The sequence below is a fragment of the Mobula birostris genome, chromosome 17 (genome assembly GCF_030028105.1).
Source record: "Mobula birostris isolate sMobBir1 chromosome 17, sMobBir1.hap1, whole genome shotgun sequence".
Taxonomy (NCBI): Eukaryota; Metazoa; Chordata; class Chondrichthyes; order Myliobatiformes; family Myliobatidae; genus Mobula; species Mobula birostris.
In genome coordinates this window covers 64,700,945-64,722,135 of record NC_092386.1, presented here as the reverse complement: position 1 = coordinate 64,722,135, position 21,191 = coordinate 64,700,945, and the positions used below count along the sequence as shown (strand labels likewise).

General features: G+C 39.8%; 1 protein-coding gene and 1 long non-coding RNA gene across 5 annotated transcripts in view; one reads left to right on the top strand and one right to left on the bottom strand.

Moving 5' to 3' along the window:
• LOC140211726 (uncharacterized) overlaps positions 1-21,191 on the bottom strand; it is a 107,614-nt gene that overhangs the window by 35,677 nt on the left and 50,746 nt on the right. The window lies entirely within an intron of this gene.
• rassf6 (Ras association domain family member 6) overlaps positions 899-21,191 on the top strand; it is a 67,147-nt gene continuing 46,854 nt past the window's right edge. For 2 of the 4 annotated variants that reach the window (XM_072281828.1, XM_072281824.1), the window contains exon 1: positions 899-1,008. The gene's annotated coding sequence lies outside the window, so the exon portion shown is untranslated. Of the gene's footprint in view, positions 1,009-18,171; positions 18,265-18,842; positions 18,995-21,191 lie in introns of those variants that run through there. The other 2 variants (XM_072281827.1, XM_072281825.1) reach the window with 2 other exon arrangements.

Below are 21,191 nucleotides of genomic sequence, written 5' to 3'. Positions count from 1 at the left end.
GTTCTCTGGACTTTGGAAACTAAAAGCCTGCGATTTCTCTGTCCACATATAAGGAGAAAAGAGTGGACTTTCTTTGTGCATGGTTGTCTGGTATAATAATGGATACAGATAAATGAACACAAAATTATAGATAATGCACTTGCAATAGTAACAGAAAGAGAACAACTGCTATAGTCACAGAGCATTCACATTCATCCAGAGATGCCTACCAATGGAGAACAAAGGTTAAACAACCCACCCATCTCCACCAACCTGAATTGACTGCAGCCCTCAGTGAAGACACAAGAGTTGTGTAATTTGCAGACAGAACAGAGGTGATTGCTAAATAGTCACCCAAACTGCATTTCATTTCTAGCATTTAGAAGCCACATGGGGAGCAGGACTCTGAACTGGAAGTAAATCACTGCTTTATTTGGAAGAAGAGTTTGAGATCTGTAGAAAATGTGGAAGGTAAAAGTGGTAGTGTTGTATTTCTGCAGCTGCACAAGAAAGCAAGATAATTACTTTAAGGGTTCTACTGGAGTTGGAACAATAAACCAATGCAGAAAAGAGAAGGTGTCCCCTTCGCTGGCAGCACATTGGAAGTATCTAAAAATTAAGAATTGGTGTACACAGGCGCATAAACTAAAGACCACAAGTCGTTAAGATCTGATACAGGAGTTAATGAACTTCAAAAAGTTCCTCTGTAGAAGGAGTACATTCCTTCAACAGAAAGCTTCCCAAAGAGGTACAGTACAGGAGTTCTTCTCTGACAATGCCAGTGTGGGAGTGTTTATATCAGCTGATCACAACAGCAAAGTAAACACTCCCACAACACACTGTAGCTAGTACTGGGTGTGTCATATTTCAAACACAACAGTCTTGCTTGGCTGATAATTAACTTCTTCCTGAGGCCTGCCCTATTCTTAGAGGTGAACTGACAGGGATTTCTAAAGCTGTCATGATCTTGAATGGACAAGTAAAGGGGAATGTGAAAGATTCTAACATTTGTACTTTGGATTTCTTCAGGTAAGTGAAGCTTATGGTTTAAGGCTGTTCCTGTGAAAATGCCTATGTTAAATTGGTGTGTTAAACAGGATCGGACGGTAATCAGTTTCATTATTCACCAGGCTGGTTGCACAGAAGCACCCTATCAAATTCTTGTACAATCCTGAAATTTCTCCAGCTACTTAAATTTTAACAGCGTCTATTTGATGTGTGCAGTCATGGCAAACAACAGAAAGCTACTAGCACTGGAATTAGTTTACATGATTCAATGTAAACTGAAAGGCACCATGTTTGTTTATACTAACAAAATGAAAGCTGGAGACGCACTGTTATCATTACGCCAAGTGTACTTTAATTTTTGCATCTTAATAACTAGCAAAGTTAGTTATTTACAGTTCTGTGTTGCTCAACATAGTTTATAAAATCTGCCACATTAGTCAATGAAGGAGTTCATTGCAGAACTCAGCATGTTGCAACTTGAGGAAGTAGCATTCCTGATGCATTAACTTTTGCTTTTAAATCCTATTTGATTTAAAATACTTAGTATGTTCATTTTATTTGTTTGTACCCAACAAGAATTGTGAATGATGAATAAATATTTTAACAAAACATTCTACTGTAGGGAGCAAGCAATATCATCGAGTGCTTTGTATTTATATACTAAAATCCAACACCCCTTTTGACCCCTCAGGTTAAATGAGTTGTCCTAGGCCAATTTCTGGTGAAGTAACCCTCAGCATTTTAGCCCTCAACAGTACTAAAGTTGAAACAGCACTACATGAAACATTGCCATAGAAAAGCAGGATCCGTCATCAAAAATCCTCACCACCCAAGCCATGCTCTTTTCTCGCTGCTGCCATCATGTAGAAGGTACAACAGCCTCAGGACTTGCACCACCAGATTCAACAACAGTTACTACCCCTCAACCATCAAGCTCTTGAACAAAAGGGGAAAACTACACTCATTCTATTTCAGGTGTTCCTACAACCAATGATCTCACGTTAAGATTTGGTCTATGCGACTCCCTTGTCCATTCGTCCCCCCCATCCCTCCCCACCGATCTCCCTCCCGGCACTTATCCTTGTAAGCGGAACAAGTGCTACACATGCCCTTACACTTCCTCCCTCACTACCATTCAGGGCCCCAGACTGTCCTTCCAGGTGAGGCGACACTTCACCTGTGAGTCGACTGGGGTGATATACTGCGTCCGGTGCTCCCGATGCAGCCTTCTATATATTGGCGAGACCCGACGCAGGCTGGGAGACCGTTTCACTGAACACCTATGCTCTGTCCGCCAGAGAAAGCAGGATCTCCCAGTGGCCACACATTTTAATTCCACGTCCCATTCCCATTCTGATATGTCTATCCACGGTCTCCTCTACTGTAAAGATGAAGCCACACTCAGGTTGGAGGAACAACACCTTATATTCCGTCTGGGTAGCCTCCAACGTGATGGCATGAACACTAACTTCTCTAACTTCTGTTAATGCCCCACCTCCCCCTCTACCCCATCCGTTATTTATTTATATACACACATTCTTTCTCTCTCTCTCCTTTTTCTCCCTCTGTCCCTCTCACTATACTCCTTGCCTATCCTCTGGGCTTCCTCCCTCCCCCTTTCTTTCTCCCCTAGGCCTCCTGTCCCATGATCCTCTCATATCCCTTTTGCCAATCAACTGTCCGGCTCTTGGCTCCATCCCTCCCCCTCCCACTTTCAAATCTCTTACTAGCTCCTCTTTCAGTTAGTCCTGACGAAAGGTCTAGGCCCAAAACATCGAATGTACCTCTTCCTAGAGATGCTGCCTGGCCTGCTGCGTTCACCAGCAACTTTTATGTGTGTTGATGTCACGTTAAGAACTATTTATCTTGTTATTTTATGCTTGTGATTTATTGCTATTTACCTATATTTGCCTTTCCACAGTTTGCTGTTGATTGATCCTGTTTACATTTACTGTATAGATTTGCTGAGTATGACCATAGAAAAAGAACCTCAGGGTTGTATGTGGTGACATGTATGCACTCTGATAATAAATTTTACTTTGAACATTGAATATTTTCTATCCTCGCTTGTAGAAACTTGTGCACAATTTTTTTCTCCTTTTCTATTATTTACCTTTTTCATTTTGTTTCGCAGTGAACCAGCTTGCTGGCATATTGTGATGTATTTACTCTCAATTCATTTCTTCTGATTAAACTGTTGTGTATTTTGGTTGGTGGAAAGTGAAGCAGGTGTCAATCTCAAATATTTTCCTTCATTGAGTATAGTGATGTTCCCAGACTGAGAACTCAAACATACAATCAAGACAACACTTCAGGCCCAGAATTCAAGAAATGGATTATTAACTATGCCTCCTATACCTCCCTCTTTAAATTATAAAATACATTTTAATCACTCCTTGGATAGTGATGACAGCTGAAGTGAAAAGAGCAGCTAAAAAAAGAACTGTAGATGAGTTATTTATTTTTAAAAACATGGTGAATATGTGTTGTGACCAATGAAGCAGAATCCAATAAATAATCTATCTATCATTGCTGGCTGAAGAGAATTTTGATAGCCGGTCTCCAAACGACCTTTACTCTCTGAGGCATTGCACCATGATCTCATTCTGTCAAGGCCAGTAGTAGCTGGTGTGCAACAACTACTACAGGTTAAAGCAAGTAATTTTACCCAGTAAGACTTACCCTTAACTCTAAAGGACTGCTCAGGAAGAAGACAGGGGTATGAATTAGTTTACAATTGATAAGCTGGTGGAAAATCTGTTGTAAAAAGTAACCTTTAAGACACGCTCCTGGCAAAGATGAAGCCTCAACATTGTTGTGGATAATTCACTCTTTGCCTGAAGTCTTGAACTTTTGCCATGACAGTAGTTTGCCTATGCAAAAATATTCAACTTACACTGTTTCCAAATCAATATTTTTAGGTAGGACAATACAGTCACTAATTTGCATACATGGGAATCATTTTACAAAGTATCTGATCCTTGGAATTTAATTATCCTCTGGGTCATGCCAGACATCAAGCAAAGGTTGTAGTAGATGCAATCTTCACAAACCACTGAATAGGTAAATGGGGAGATTCCACCTCCATGCAACCATGTGTAAGAAACTTTGGACTTTGGATCACCACTGATGTTATGCAAATTTAATTTATTGAATTGCAGAGATTCGAGGAATGTATACATCATTTTCTCTTGTTCGGTAATCTCCTGTGGTTCATTTGGTTCCCTCCAGCTCTGTGGGTTCTGAGATAACTGAAGAGTCCTAGAGTTTATCTGTTCCATAAACTCTGGACAACAGTGGCGGGTGGAGACTGAGCACATGGGTGGGTTTGGGATTTTATACACCCCTTCTGTTATTTGCATATGCTCTCTGTGTGCTTCCATCACACAGGCTTCAGGTGTCCAGACACTATTCTTAATTGGAGCAGCCACAAACCACTACCTCCTATGTAAGGAAGTTAAGAAAACCAATAAATCTCAAAATATAATGAAGTAGGACTATTCCTGATGCAGGGTCCTAACCTGAAACAACAACTATCCTTCTGCCTCAGTAGTAGCCACCTGGCCCACTGAGCTCCTCCTGTAGTTTGTCCCTTGCTCCAAATAGGAATATTCCTTTAGCATGAGTGTTCTGCTTCCAATTTTCATTGAAGACTCAAGTTTGTAGACTTCATGAGCACAAACACTAAAGCTGACATGCCAGACATATTTTGAATATTTCAGAGTACTGTATATTTAAGCTGCCAGACAGGTTCAACTACAAGTGACTGAGTCCTGTCTAAGATTTCTCACTGTTAACAGATAAGTTGCCACAACAAGAAGTATGCAGTATTGTAGGTAGACAGCGAATTGCTGCTGCTTGAGGACAGATGCAACATTGGAGCACAAATGATTTTGCAGTGATGCAGGGGAAATGGAATGAGTTAATGTTTTATGCAGGGGAGATAGAGAGAGTCGCAGTGCCCCCTCAACAAATTGGTAGCAATGAAATATTTGTCTTACATGCCATCCATACAGATCATTTCATTACAACAGTGCAATGAGGTAGTACAAAGTAAAACATTAACAGCATTCAGAATGAAGTGTTACAGTACAGAAAAAGCACAGTGCAAGTGGACAGTTATGTGCAAGATTACAACAAGGTAGATTGTGGAGACAAATCATTACTTCCTATAAAGCGAAACCCAACGTCACGAATGGCAGTGATGTTTTCACTCCCAGATGAGCTGAACACCTCTTATGCTCGCTTTGAAAGGAAGAATACAACTACAGCTATGAGGATCCCTGTAGCACCCAGTGAGTGACCCTGTGATCTCTGCCACCTAGGCCAACTTCAGGCATCTTTCAGGAGGATAAACCCTCGCAAGACAGTAGGCCCTGATAGAGTACCTGGTCAGGCTCTGAAAACATGCGCCAACCAACTGGTGGGAGTATTCAAAGACATTTTCAGTCTCTCAGTCAGAAGTTCCCACCTGCTTCAAAAGGGGAACAATTATACCACATCAAAGAAGAGCAGTGTGAGATGCCTTAATGACTATCGTCCAATAGCACACATATCTGCAGTGATTAAATGCTTTGTGACGTTGGTCATAGCTAAAATCAACTCCTGCCTCAGCAAGGACTTGAACCCACTGCAATTTGCCTATTGCCGGGGGACGTCACGTGATGACGTAGGATCGAGACGTGGAAATTCAGCTCTCCCGTAAAAAATCAGTAGAAGTATTGTTTAAATAAAGAAAAGCTAATAAATAGTTTTTGAAAACTACTTATAAACTACTCAAGATTATTTTAAGATATGCCTTGTAAACAGAAACAGGAGATGACTACTGTTTTGACGACACAGCGAGATGGGAAGAAAAAAGGGCCTACTACTGCGATGGAACCTCGGGCTCAGGTTGAATCTCCTTTTGAGGAGACACACTTTGTCTCCAGCGTTGAAGAGTGGGGGGCAGTGGTAGCGGCAGTGGTCTCTGGGAAGAAGAGGTGGTAAAGAAGCAGGCATGCACAAATCGGTACAAACCGAACTACAGGAATCGACTGCCACTGAAAGTGAGAGTGATTTGGAGTTAGAATCAGACTCCCTGGTGAATACAGCTGAAGAAAAAGAGGAAGAAGAACAAGAAGAGATTAAAAGTAAAAAACATCGTGGAGACATAAGAGAGGCCTTAGTGCAAATAATGGTTGAATTAAAAGTAATAAAAACAGATGTAAAAACATGAAGACTATGTTTGATAATGTTATGAAAAAACAGGAGAAAACGGATAAGAAAGTTGAAAAGTTGGAAGAAATAATGGAGGACACCAAAGATAGAGTGGAAAAGATAGAAGATAATATCCTTGCCTGGACAATAGAAAGAAAACGGCTGTGGGAAAAAGTGGATGTGCTGGAAAATTTTAGTAGGCAAAATAATATTAAAATTGTTGGTCTTAAAGAAGGTATAGAGGGGGAAGATCCAATAGAATTTTTTCAAAGATGGATCCCGGAAAATTTGCAAACGGAAGAGGGAAATCGGTCAATTGAAATTGAAAGGGCACATAGAGCTTTAAGACCAAAACCACAACATGACCAAAATCCGCGATCGATTTTAATAATATGTTTAAGATATCAGGATAAAGAAAGAATCCTGCAGGCGGCTGCCCAAGCTGCCAAGAAAAGAAATGGGCCACTGATGATAGAAGGGAACAGAGTTCTTCTCTACCCTGACATAAGTTATGAACTTTTGAAGAGAAGGAAGGAATTCAACCCAGTGAAAAAAGTCCTATGGGAAAATGGTTATCAATTTATACTGCGCTATCCTGCAACACTGAAGATTTTTTTGGCTGATGGAAAAAGAAAATTTTTTACTGATTATCGGAAGGCGGAGGAGTTTGTACAAGAATCTTTGAATATTCGCCAGACACAGGAAGAAATCCAGGGGAATGAGTTGGATTAAAGATGAAGACTGGGATAGGGAATAGATTTGGTGGATCTTTAAAAGCAGAAGAATATACAAATATATTCTTAATTAGACGATAGAGGGGAAGAAATGTAAAAGTTTGAGGAATATTAGTTGGGAGTAGTGATATTAAAGTTTTTTTATATATAATTTTTTTTGTTATGGGGGAGCTGGAAGAACTACTGATCAATCGCTACGGGATTCATGTGTGTAATCATGGCGCCAGCCAAGGCCCGCAAAATGTAGGAGGGTGATGTTGTGGGTTTTTTTTACTCGCAACATTAGTAGGGGGGTACTTAGATACTTTTTTTTATAATTTATCCTATCTTTTATTTCTTTCTTTTTGCCTGGATGATGGGGGGGGGGGGGGAGAGAGACACATAGCAACATGGTGAATTTTAAGGAGGTTCCCCAAGGAACTATGAGAGTTGAGATGTTAAGTAATGTTATAGATTGGAGTAATTTTGTTAAGAATAATGACTAACTTATTGAATTTTTTGAGTTTTAATGTTAATGAGCTTAATGGACTGGTAAAAAGAAAAAGAATTTTAACACATATTAAGAAAATGAAGGTAGATATAGCCTTCTTGCAGGAAACACACTTAACAAAGAAAGAACATCAGAAATTAAAGAGAGATTGGGTGGGAAGTGTTATTGCAGCTTCATCTAATTCAAAAGCGAGGGGAGTTGCAATTTTGATCAATAAAATGTTACCAATTAGAATACAAAATGTAATAACTGATTCTATGGGGAGATATGGGATTATACATTGCCAACTTTTTTCAGAATTATGGACTCTCATGAATATTTATACACCAAATGAAAATGATGCAAAGTTTATACAAGAAGCCTTTTTGAATTTGGCTGATGCATATGATAAAATATTAATAGGTGGTGACTTTAACTTTTGTCTAGACCCAGTTTTAGATAGATCAACTAAGACTGTTACAAAATCAAAAGTAGTAAAATTAACCTTACCATTGATGAAAGATTTAAATTTGATTGATATATGGAGAAGAATTAACCCAAGAGAAAGAGACTATTCGTTCTATTCTAACAGACATAAAACTTACTCAAGGATAGATTTTTTCTTATTATCAATGAGTATTCAGGGCAGAGTGAAAAGTATGGAATATAAAGTGAGAATATTGTCAGATCATTCTTTAATAATGCCAATAATAATGACAGATAAGGAGGAATCGACATATAGATGGAGATTTAATTCAATATTATTAAAACGTCAAGATTTTTGTGACTTTATGAAAAAACAGATTCAATTTTTTTGGATACAAACTCTTATTCAGTTGATGATAAATCTGTATTATGGGATGCCATGAAAGCATATTTGAGGGGTCAGATAATAAGTTATACTTCTAAAATTAAGAAGGAATATATGATAGAACTAGACCAGCTGGAAAAATATTACAAAATTAGAAAAAGTATCTCAGAGACATATGACAGAAGAAAAACGAAGACAACTTGTCAATAAGAAGTTACAATATAATACGCTTCAGACATATCGAACGGAAAAAGCAATTATGAGAACTAAGCAAAGGTATTATGTGTTAGGTGAGAGAGCACACAAGATTCTTGCCTGGCAGTTGAAAACAGAACAGGCTTCCAAAACGATAAATGCAATCAGAACAAGTGAAAATAAAATTACTTATAAACCTTTAGAAATTAATGAAACCTTTAAAGTTTTTACTCTGAATTATATCAGTCAGAATCACAAAATGATGTTAATGAGATAGAAAGACTTTTATCACAAATAACTCTCCCAAAATTGAATTCGAAAGAACAGAAGGGATTAGATATGCCTTTTACATTAAAAGAGCTTGAAGAAGCTTTAGGATCACTTCAGAGTAATAAATCTCCAGGAGAGGATGGTTTTCCACCTGAATTTTACAAAAAGTTTAAAGATTTATTAATTTCTCCTTTTATGGAGTTAATACGTCAGGCGGAAAGAACACATAAACTTCCAGAATCTTCTTCAACAGTGATTTTAATAGTACTGCCAAAAAAAGATAGAGATCCTTTAAAGCCAGCATCATATAGGTCTATTTCTTTGTTGAATACGGATTATAAAATAATAGCAAAAATTTTATCTAGTAGATTATCTAAATATTTACCAAAATTAATACATATGGATCAAACAGGATTTATTAAAAATAGACAATCGGCAGATAATGTAACTCGGCTACTTAGTATAATTCATTTGGCACAAAAGAGGGAGGAGATGAGTATAGTAGTAGCTTTGGATGTGGAAAAAGCATTTGATAGATTGGAATGGGATTTTTTATTTAAAGTATTAGAAAAATATGGGTTAGGAGTACCTTTTATAAACTGGATTAAAACCTTAAATACTAATCCCAACGCTAAAGTAGTGACAAATGGCCAAATTTCAACACCATTCCAGTTAAAAAGATCAACTAGACAAGGTTGTCCGTTAACACCTGCTTTATTTGTATTAACAATAGAACAATTAGCTGAATTAATTAGAATTGATTCAGATATTGAGGGTTTTAGAGTTAATCGAGAGGAATATAAGATTAATTTATTTGCTGATGATGTTTTGATTTATTTAACAAACCCATTGCATTCGTTGCGTAAATTAACTTCTAGATTGGAAGAATATGGGAAAGTATCAGGGTATAAAATAAATTGGGATAAAAGTGAAATCTTACCCCTTACTAAAGGAAACTATAGTCAATGTCGATTAGCAACTCAATTTAGATGGCTGATAAATGGTATAAAGTATTTAGGTATAAGAGTTGATAATGATATAAAGAATTTATATAAATTAAATTATTTATCACTATTGAACAAAATTCAAGAAGATCTTGACAAATGGATGATGTTACCAATAACACTAGTGGGTAGAGTTAATGCTGTAAAAATGAATATATTTCCTAGATTACAGTACCTATTTCAAACACTACCAATACAATTGCCGCAGAAGTTTTTTCAACAGTTAAATAAATGTGTGAGGAAATTTCTTTGGAAAGGTAAAATGTCAAGAAAATCATTGGAAAAATTGACATGGAAATTTGACTTAGGAGGGTTACAACTTCCAAATTTTAAGAATTATTATAAAGCAAATCAACTTAGATTTATTGCATCTTTTTTTGACAAACAGAAACCGGCATGGATTAGAATAGAATCAGATAAGATAGGAGAAAATACATCAGAAGATTTTATATATAAATGGGAATCTAAATGGGCATGGGAAGAGAAGGAATCTCCTATATTAAAACATTTGATTGATTTATGGAATAAGATAAATGTTAATGATGAAATAAAGAAATCTTTATTAGCAAGGAGACCTTTGATTCAAAATAGACTTAATCCTTTTACAATGGACAATCAACTTTTATATAATTGGTATCAAAAAGGGATTAGATATATAGGAAACTGTTATGAAGCAGGCATATTGATGTCATTTGAACAATTAAAGAATAAATATAAAATATCAAATAACACTTTATTTTGTTATTTTCAATTAAGGGCTTATTTAAGAGATAAACTGGGTCAAACAATGTTATTGCCAAAACCGAATGAAATTGAAACTTTAATTCAAAAAGGAAAAATTAAAAAATTTACTTCTTTTATGTATAATCTGATTCAAAAACAGACACAAACAAGGAATCTATAAGTCAAGACAAAAATGGGAAACGGATTTGAATATTAATATTGATGAAACAAGTTGGTCAAGACTATCTCTTGACAGTATGACAAATACAATAAATGTTCGACTCCGATTAGTACAATATAATTTTTTACATCAATTATATATTACACCACAAAAAATAAATAGATTAAATTCAAACTTATCTGATCAATGTTTTCAGTGTAATCAAGAAACTGGAACTTTCTTACATTCTACTTGGTCTTGTTTCAAAATTCAACCTTTTTGGATAAATTTAAGAGTTTTATTGGAACAAATTATTGGAACACAACTTCCTCATGACCCAGTATTAATTTTATTAGGTGACATTGAAGGGATAAAACCGAAACTTAAATTGAATAAATATCAGAAAGAATTTATAAAAATTGCATTGGCAGTAGCCAACAAGGCTATTGCAGTTACTTGGCAATCGGATTCGTATTTAAGTATAGATCGTTGGAATAATGTAATCTTTAGCTGTATTCCACTTGAAAAAATTACTTATAATTTAAGGAATAAATATGATACATTTTTGAGTATTTGGCCCCCTTATTTACAAAAGATAGGATTGGAAATATAGGTGCTCCAATGATAAAGATGTTGGTCCTTTGGGGAAAGAAACAAATACATATATTAAATTTATTTCTCATCCCATGGAGCATGTGGAGACCTTCCAATATCCAGGCAGTCTTTCTTTCATTTTTTTTTCTCTATTTTTTTCTTTTTTTTTAGGTAGGGGTATGTAATGGGGGTAAGGGTTAAGGGGAGGGGGAGGGTAGAGATTATTCTACGTAATCAAGTTTGAAAATTGAATTAAAAAATTATAATAAAAAAATTGCCTATTGCCACAATAGGTCTATGGCGGACATGATCCAAGGCTGCATAGAGAGCCTGCCAGAGATTGGCTCTCCATGCAGCCTTGGATCACCTGGACAATACAAATACTTATGTCAGGATGCTGTTTATTGACTACAGCTCAGCGTTTAACACCATCATTTCTACAGTTCTGATCGAAAAGCTCCAGAACCTGGGCCTCTACTTCCCTCTGCAACTGGATCCTTGACTTCTTAACTGGAAGACCACAATCTGTGCAGATTGGGAATAATCTCCACCTCACTGACAATCCACACTAGTGCACCACAGAGATGTATGCTTAGCCCACTGCTCTACTCTCCCTACACCCATGACTGTGTGACAAGGCATAGCTCAAATGCCATCTATAAATTTGCTGATGATACAACCATTGTTGGCAGAATCTCAAATGATGATGAGAGGGTGTACAGGAGTGAAACATACCAGCTAGTTGAGTGGTGTCGTAGCAACAACTTTGGACTCAATGTCAGCAAGCCTAAAGAGCTGATCATGGACTTCAGAAAGGGTAAAATGAGTGAACACAAACTAATCTGCATACAGAAATCAAAAGTGGAAAGAGTGAGCAATTTCAAGTTCCTGGGTGCCAATATCTCAGACATCCCACCTCTCCCGGAAGTTCCGGGAGTCTCCCGCATATTAATAGAGCTAAGGTACCGGTGACCCCTGTTTCCATCCAGGGGGGTCAGTGTGGATATGGTGGAGGATTATAAATACCTGGGGATACGAATTGACAATAAACTGGACTGGTCAAAGAACACTGAGGCTGTCTACAAGAAGGGTCAGAGCCGTCTCTATTTCCTGAGGAGACTGAGGTCTTTTACCATCTGCCGGACGATGCTGAGGATGTTCTACGAGTCCGTGCTGGCTAGTGCTATCATGCTTGCTGTTGTGTTCTGGGGCAGTAGGCTGAGGGTAGCAGACACCAACAGAATCAACAAGCTCATTCGTAAGGCCAGTGATGTTGTGGGGATGGAACTGGACTCTCTCACGGTGGTGTCTGAAAAGACAATGCTGTCTAAGTTGCATGCCATCTTGGTCAATGTCTCCCATCCACTACATAATGTACTGGTTGGGCACAGGAGTATATTCAGCCAGAGACTCATTCCACCGAGATACAGCACAGAGCGTCACAGGAAGTCATTCCTGCCTGTGGCCATCAAACTTTACAACTCCTCCCTTGGAGGGTCAGACACCCTGAGCCAATAGGCTGGTCCTGGACTTACTTCATAATTTACTGGCATAATTTACATATTACTATCTAACTATTTATGGTTCTATTACTATTTATTATTTATGGTGCAACTGTAATGAAAACCAATTTCCCCTGGGATCAATAAAGTATGACTATGACTACGACGGTGAATAGTGGCTCCCTGATGCCTGCAAATGATATACAATGTCATGGAAATCAATTTTTTTGAGAGCGAGCGAGAGAAAGCAAGAGAGAGCGCGAGAGCGACCACGAGAGAGCGAGAGCAAGCGAGAGCGCTTGTGGGCGCGCGAATGACGAGAGAAAGCGCGAGCGAGAGCGCGTCATGGCAGAGTGTTCCAAAAAAAATATAAAACATACGTCACCCCAGACTACACTAAAGTGTACCCCTGCCTAATAGGGATCAAAATAATGACAGTGTCGCTCGCTGCACTGTTTGCAACAGTGACTTTTCTATTGCCCATGGTGGGTTAAGACTGTAAAAGACATGTTGAGGTGAGTTTAACAGATGTCATTCGTTCATTAGCATAGTTAACGTTGTTTAGACTAGCTGGTTGGCTGCTAAGGAGCTACTCTATTGCAGACATCCCAACTCTCCTGGAAGTCTCCCGCAAATCGATGGTGCTACCTCCCTGAAATGAGTTTTTGCAGGGTGGGATGTCTGATATCTCTGAAGAACTAACTTGGATGCAACATATCAATGCAGTTATAAAGAAGACAAGACAGTGGCTATATTTCATCAAGAGTTTGAGGAGATTTGGTATGTCAACTAAAACACTTGAAAATTTCTACAGATGTACCATGGAGAGCGTTCTAACTGGCTGCATCACCGTCTGGTATGGGGATGGGGGGGTGGCTACTGCACAGGATCAAAGTAAGCTGCAGACCATTGTAAAATTAGTCAGCTCCATCATGGGTACTAGCCTCCATAGTATCCAGGACACCTAAAAGGAGCGGTACCTCAAAAAGGCGATGTCCATCATTAATGACCCCTATAACCCAGGACATGCACTCTTCCTATTGTTAACATTAGGAAGGAGGTATAGAAGCCTGAAGGCACATACTAAATGATTCAAGAACAGCTTCTACCCCTCTGCCATCTGATTACTGAGAAGACATTGAACCCATGAACACTACCTCAATACTTTTTATTACTATTTTTAAACTACTTATTTAAATATTTAACATAAATGTGTGTATATATGAATTGTTTGAAGAAATATCAAGGAGAATAGACAAAGGAGAATCAGTTGGTGTTGTATACTTGGATTTTCAGCAGGCCTTTGACAAGGTGCCGCACATGAGGCTGCTTAACAAGCTATGAGCCCATGGTATTACAAGGAAGATTCTAGTATGGATAAAACAGTGGCTGACTGGCAGGAGGCAAAGTGTGGGAATAAAGGGAGCCTTTTCTGGTTGGCTGCTGGTAACTAGTGGTAACTAGTTGGCTGCTCCATGTTGGGACCAACTCTTTGTATGTATAGATGATGGAATTGATGGCTTTATTGCAAAATTTGCAGACAATAGATATAGCGGCAGATAGTTTTGAGGAAGTAGAGAGGCTACAGAAGGACTTAGATTAGGAGAATGGGCAAAGAAGTGGCAGATGGAATGCAGTGTCGAGAAGTGTATGGTCCTGCCCTTCGGTAGAAGAAATTAAAGGGCCGACTGTTTTCTAAATGGAGAGAAGAACTGAGTGCAAGGGGATTTGGGAGACCTTGTGCAGGATTCCCTAAAGGTTAATTTGCAGGTTGAGTCTGTGGTGAGGAAGGCAAATGCAATGTTAGCATTCATTTCAAGAGGACTAGAATAGAAAAACAAGAATGTAATGTTGAAACTTTACAAAGCACTGATGAGGCCTCACTTGGAGTATTGTGAGCAGTTTTGAGCCCTTTATCTTAGAAAGGATGTGCTGAACTGGAAAGGTTAAAAGGAAGTTCACAAAAATGATTCCAGGTTTGAAAAGCTTGTCATACCACGAACGTTTGATAGCTCTGGGCCTGTATTCACTGGAATTCAGAAGAATGAGGGGTGACCTCATTGAAACCTATCAAATGGTGAAAAGCCTTGATAGAGTGGATGTGGAAAGGATATTTCCTATGGTGGGAGAGTCTAAGCTAGAGGACACAGCCTCAGAATGGAGGAGTGCCCTTTTCGAACAGAGATGAGGAGGAATTTCTTTAGCCAGAGAGTGGTGAATCTGTGGAATTTGGTCACTGTGGAGGCCAAGTCTGTATGTGTATTTAAGGCAGATGTTGTTAGATTTTTGATTGGTCAGGGCATGAAGGGATATGCGGAGAAGCCAGGAGATTGGGGCCGAGAGGAAAACTGGATCAGTCATGATAAAATGGAAGAGCAGATTCAATGGGCCAACTGGCTTAATTCTACTCCTATGTCTTATTGTCTTATGTATTGCATTGTATTGCTGCTGCAAAGTTAACAATTTTCATGACAAACAACAGGCATTTTCATGACATATGCCAGTGATATTAAACCTGATTCTGAAGAGTCCATCTTACCATACTGGGTAACTATTCAATAGTCTTACAACAGCGTCCTTGAGCCTATGGCATGGGATCAGCAGGACAGACTGCCAGTGATGTTCACTCCTAGGAATCTGAAACTCTCAACCCTCTTGATCTCAGCACTATTGAGGTAAACAAGAACATGACCACATTCCACTCCCTTTTTCCTGAAATCAATAACCAGTTCTTTTTCTTTGCTGACATTGAGATACAGGCTGTTCTTATGACACCATGTCACTAAGCTCTCTAGCTGCTTCCTGTACTCCAACTCATCATTATTTGAGTTATGGCCCATTACGATGGCATCATCTGCAAACCTGTAGATGGAGTTAAGCAGATCATGGGCACGCAGTTGTGTAGGGGGCTGAGGACAAAGCCCTGTGGTGTGCCAGTGTTGAGAATAATCATAACAGATGTGTTGCTGCCTATCCTTACTGATCATCATTAGTTGTTTAGTCAGAAAGTCAAGTATCCAGATCTACAGATAGATGTTGAGATTCAAGTCTAGGAGCTTGGACATGAGTTTATTTGGGATTATGGTAATGAGGACACAGCTGTAGTCAGTAAGCAGCTGTCCAACATTGTTGTCTTTACTGTCCAGATGCTCCAGAGATAAGTATATGGCCAGACAGATGGTGCCTGTTGTAACTGTGAATGAAGTCATCAGAGAGATGCAGCTGGTAGATATAAAAGTCATAGAAGTCTTTATTTGGGACATACACAAACTGGCTGCCTTTGGAGGGGAGAGAGGGAGGGGGCGAGGGAAAGGGTTGAGGGGGGAGAGGGGAGAGAGGAGGGGGAAGGGTAGAGGGTGAGGGGAGAGAGGAGGGGGAAGGGTAGAGGGTGAGGGGAGAGGAAGGGGAGGAGGAGTAGGGTGAAGGGGAGGGGAGAATGGGGAGAAAGAGGGGGAGAGAGGGAAGGTAAAGGAAGGGAAGGGGAGAGGAGGAGTAGGGTGAAGGGGAGGGCTGAGGAGGAGGGGGAGGGAGAAGGGGAAGAGAGGGGGGAGAGAGGGAAGGGAGGGGAAGGAGCGGGAGGGAGGGAGAAGGAAAGGGAGGCCAGGGGGAGAAAGAAAGGGAAAGGGAGAGAAAAGGAGAGGGGGAGAGAGTGAGAGTGAGAGAGACTCCCTGACCCAACATTACAGAACATTTCTAAATGTTAAAGAACAAAGGCAACAGGACAATTTCTATAGTTATAATGCCCTCATCATGCTTCTTTTGAGATACATGTAATTTTTCAGATGCCAGGATCTTCCCACCAACATACCCAAAAGAAGTGTTAATTTCCATGGTCTCTAAGTCATATTCATGCAGTGGGGTGTTGACTGCATTCATGAATACGCAGACATCTTAAGTCCACTGGATGTTCCATTTCCCACCAGAGCTGCATTTTAAATTTAATCTACAATCCACATTCATGTCTGAACAACACACATCAAGGTTGCTGGTGAACGCAGCAGGCCAAGCAGCATCTGTAGGAAGAGGTGCAGTCGACGTTTCAGGCCGAGACCCTTCGTCAGGACATGTCTGAAGATTGGTTGCTAGCCAAGTAAATATATTTGTTATATACCCTAAGTCCAGAATGCATCCCAACAGTATCCTCCATAGACTTATTTTGGCAGTAGGCAAAATGCATCTGGTTGAGGCTGTTTGGGAGGCTGGAGTTAATTCGTGCCATGACCAGCCTTGTGAAGCACTTCATGTTGGTGCTCATCAGAGCCACTGGAGGGTAGCCACCCTAGGCGCTTTGTTCTCTCAGCACTCCTCCTCCCACAGTTTGATGCTCAAATGGCAATGCCACTACCAAGATATATTGCACACTCAGAAGTGAAGAGGACTGTCAGGATGATTTGGGAATGTAATGTTGAAATTGGGATGTAATGTTGAAATTGTATAAGGCATTGGTAAGGCCAAATTTGGAGTATTGTGTACAGTTCTGGTCACCGAATTATAGGAAAGATGTCAATAAAATTGAGAGTACAGAGGAGGTTTACTAAAATGTTGCCTGGGTTTCATCTCTAAGTTACAGAGAAAGGTTGAACAAGTTAGGTCTTTATTCTTTGGAGCGTAGAAGGTTGAGAGGGGACTTGATAGAGGTGTTTAAAATTATGAGGGTTAGATAAGAGTTGACATGGATAGGCTTTTTCCATTGAGAGTGGGGAAGATTCAAACAAGAGGACATGAGTTGAGAGTTAAAGGGCAAAAGTTTAGGGGTAACATGAGGGGGAACTTCTTTACTCACTGAGTGGTGGCTGTGTGGAACGAGCTTCCAGCAGAAGTGGTTGAGGCAGGTTCGATGTTGTCGTTTAAAGTTAAATTGGATAGATACATGGACAGGAAGGGAATGGAGGGTTATGGACCGAGTGCAGGTCGGTGGGACCAGTTGAGAGTAGGAGCTCGGCACGGACTAGAAGGGCCAAGATGGCCTGTTTCCGTGCTGTAATTGTTATATGGTTATATGGTGATTAGAATAAGAAAGGAGAACAGGAGGGAGAAACTCAGGAAGCTTGGGAGCATTGTGAACTCGATAAAGACAGGCTCAAAGTGATAATGAACGTCGACTGCACTTCTTCCTAGCGATGCTGCCTGGCCTGCTGCGTTCACCAGCAACTCTTATGTGTGTTGCATGAATCTACTCCCATCTATCTGCAGTCTTCCACCATCATGGTTTTTGCAATCTCTTTAGGGAAGGTTGGAATCTGTGTGAGTGACAACAAATGAGCAACATACTGTATGCCATTCACTCACAGAGTGCAAGTACTAGTTTTCATAGTTCAGCACTTTAGCTTTCCTAGTTTTACATATTCATTTTTGACTGATCTACAACATTTCATGAATTGTTTGCTGTTAATCTGTTTGCTGGAATCTGTTTCTTCCAACTGCTACTTTTCGAAGATACTGTAACTAATTATGAAAGCTTACTTGACATGTTGGGAAACATCCCTGTCTTTCAGCTTTGGCCTGTTAATAACCTGAAGAGAGCTCCATGCATCAGATGCCGTTGTGGATTCAATCATCCCCTTTCTATCGACATGATCCATTTATTTCAGTTGATATTTGTGGCAGAGTTACTAGGTAATTCCATGAGTTCCACAACTTAAGTATTTGTCATCCTGTTGTCAATTTACATTCAGTACAATGAAACCCTTGTGGAAATAACTGGCATTCCTTTCTTGCTTTGAATAAATTCCCATGACTCACAATCATAGAACCAAGCTCTAAGTACATAGAGTTTTTACATTTGTACTTCCATGTTAGCATTTAACATTTTATTGTTCCTGACTTTGCTTTTATTTAACTTCCCAAGAGTGGCTATATCTTCTCAATTCTGTTATTTTTGGTGTTAAGTAAGAGGTATTCACTGGTGGTTGCATCAAAATATGTGACACAGTCCTAAGAGGAAGGTGGCTGTGTCCTGCCTCATTATATATATTTTCTTCAAACTTATTTCAAGATTATGGCAGGGAAAACATGCTGATGAGGGTCTGCAGATTAATAATATGATTTTTATGAGGACATATGTAATTTTAATTTAGTCTTGGGACAAGCTATGTTCCATAGGAATCTGTCAGACCCTGACTGTGCATATAGCTGTGTTGCTGGAAGCATGTTAGAGGAGAAAAATAAGTCAAACACACATTTTCTCACTCCAGGATATTGACAAAAACTGGTGCCACCTGATCCTTTCATCAGCTCCTTAATACAGTACCCAGCCACCTTGTAAAGAGTGATCATGTTCAGTTGACAAGGGAAACAAGAGACCTTGCCCATTTATAAGGTCAGATCTCTTGCTGATAAAAGTAAGGTATGGTGTTTTTTTTTGGTCTCTACATTTTTCCTGACACTGCCTTAAGGATAACATCTTGTCTATATTTGACCTTTCTGCTTTAATGGTCCTCTGAGACCCCGGATACACTTCCACAGCTGGTTCTCATTGGCTTTTGAGTACAACTCTAGCAGATAGTTTTCTTGTCATACTTAGAAGTTGCCATTATCACTTCAGTCCTTTTTGTTCTTGTATTGCTTCATGATGTTTGCAATTTTTCATGCAGCTTATGGTACATTGGCATACAAGGATTCAAGTAGTCATGGCAGAGTGGCCTTCATCTCACATCTGAGAATGCAGTTCCACCTGCTGCTTGGTTATACATAAGTGAGTGTGGAATTTTATTCAGTTCTTTTATTCATTGGACTCTGATTATTCAATTTACCCATTCCTTCAGTGACAGCTATTCCTGACTAGTAAAACGCCTCTCAAATTAGACAGCAGTCTCTCAAAAGCCGGATCTAAGTAAAGTATGCAGCAGCGAGCTGTGCACACAGCAGTTGGAACTCAGTCAGCTGCACTGGAAGGTCTAGCAGAGGCTACAAAACTGGGGAAAGGCACTGTGCAGGCTTAGCTTTAGAAAGGCCTACATTCAGTAACACTACAGAGGAGGTAGCTAATGAGAGAGAGAAAGAAAGTGTGTGTGTGTGTGTGTGTGTGTGTGTGTGTGTGTGCACGCGCGCGTGTGTGCGTGTGTGTGAGAGAGAGAGAGAGACACACACACAAAAGATAAGAAATATAAAGTGACAAGCAGGAAGAGATTTAGAAGCAGGGAGAGGACGGAAGATGAACAGGAGATGAATGGAGAGAGACAGCGGACCATCCCATATCCAAGGAACAGGTGTGGCATTTATTAAGTAAAATAATCCCTGTTCATCTCTCAAACCCTCTTTCTCTAAGATCTTGTTTTGGTTCAACATACTAGTTATACTCCAGTATCTTAGAAAGTTCAAAGTTCAAGTTTAATTGTCATTCAACCATACATGAATACAGCCAAACGAAACAGCAATTTTCCAGGGCCAAGGTGCAAAACACAGTACCAACAGTCACACACAGCACAAGGCACATATGAAACACATACAAGAAATCAGTAAAATACAGTCACACAAAAAATATAGTCCAAGACCCTGAGCCCCATGAACGTTGCAGAAATCTGCAGTCAAACACGATGCAGCTTGTCTTCTGACACAGTGGTCCCCAACCACCAGGACGCGGACCGGTACCGGGTCGCAAGGAAACGATATGAGTCAGCTGTACCTTTACTCATTCCCTGTCACGGACTGTTGAACTTGAACATAGGGTAGCCAACTGTCCCGTATTTGCTGGGACATCCCGTATATTAGGCTAAGTTGGTTTGTCCCATAAGGGACCGCCCTTGTCCCGTATTTTCCCTGCTAAGGTACGCGTTCCTATGAAACCTTTCGTGCCGAAATGGCGTAAAGCGAAGAAGCAATTACCATTAATTTATATGGGAAAAATTTTTGAGCATTCCCAGACCCAAAAAATAACCTACCAAATTATACCAAATAACACATAAAACCTAAAATAACACTAACATATAGGAAAAGCAGGAATGATATGATAAATACACAGCCTATATAAAGTAGAAATAATGTATGTACCGTACAGTCGGGAAGATTAAGCCAAAACCGATTGGGGAAAAAAATCGGCACGTACACGCATGCGCACACAGGTGCCCGCGCAAGGCTTCATGGTCATGGTAGTCTTTATGGGGTAAACACAAGTGTCCCGGGATTTGACTGCTACGTTTGTCCCTCATTTAGGAGTGAGAAAGTTGGCAACCCTAACTGTAAAAGTCAGGTTGAGGTGAGTTTAACCCTACTTGAACATCACCCCCCCCACCCCGGTCCGCAAAAATATTGTCAATATTAAACCGGTCCGCGGTGCAAAAAAGGTTGGGGACCCCTGTTCTGACAAGCAAACGCTGGGGGGGAAGAGCATCAACCCCAGCTTGGATGCCATGCCACACCACCTCCGGTGGAGTGCACCAACACTGACACCTCTCTCCTGGGAACTGTAAACAGGTGACACCACAACTTGAAGCCTAGTCCTCACCTCGACTGAGGCCACATAATTCCTCGCCTTCTGTCAATAAATGAGTGAATCGGATTTGCAGCATTCTGCATTAACAATGTGCAACGGGGTCTTGTGATCA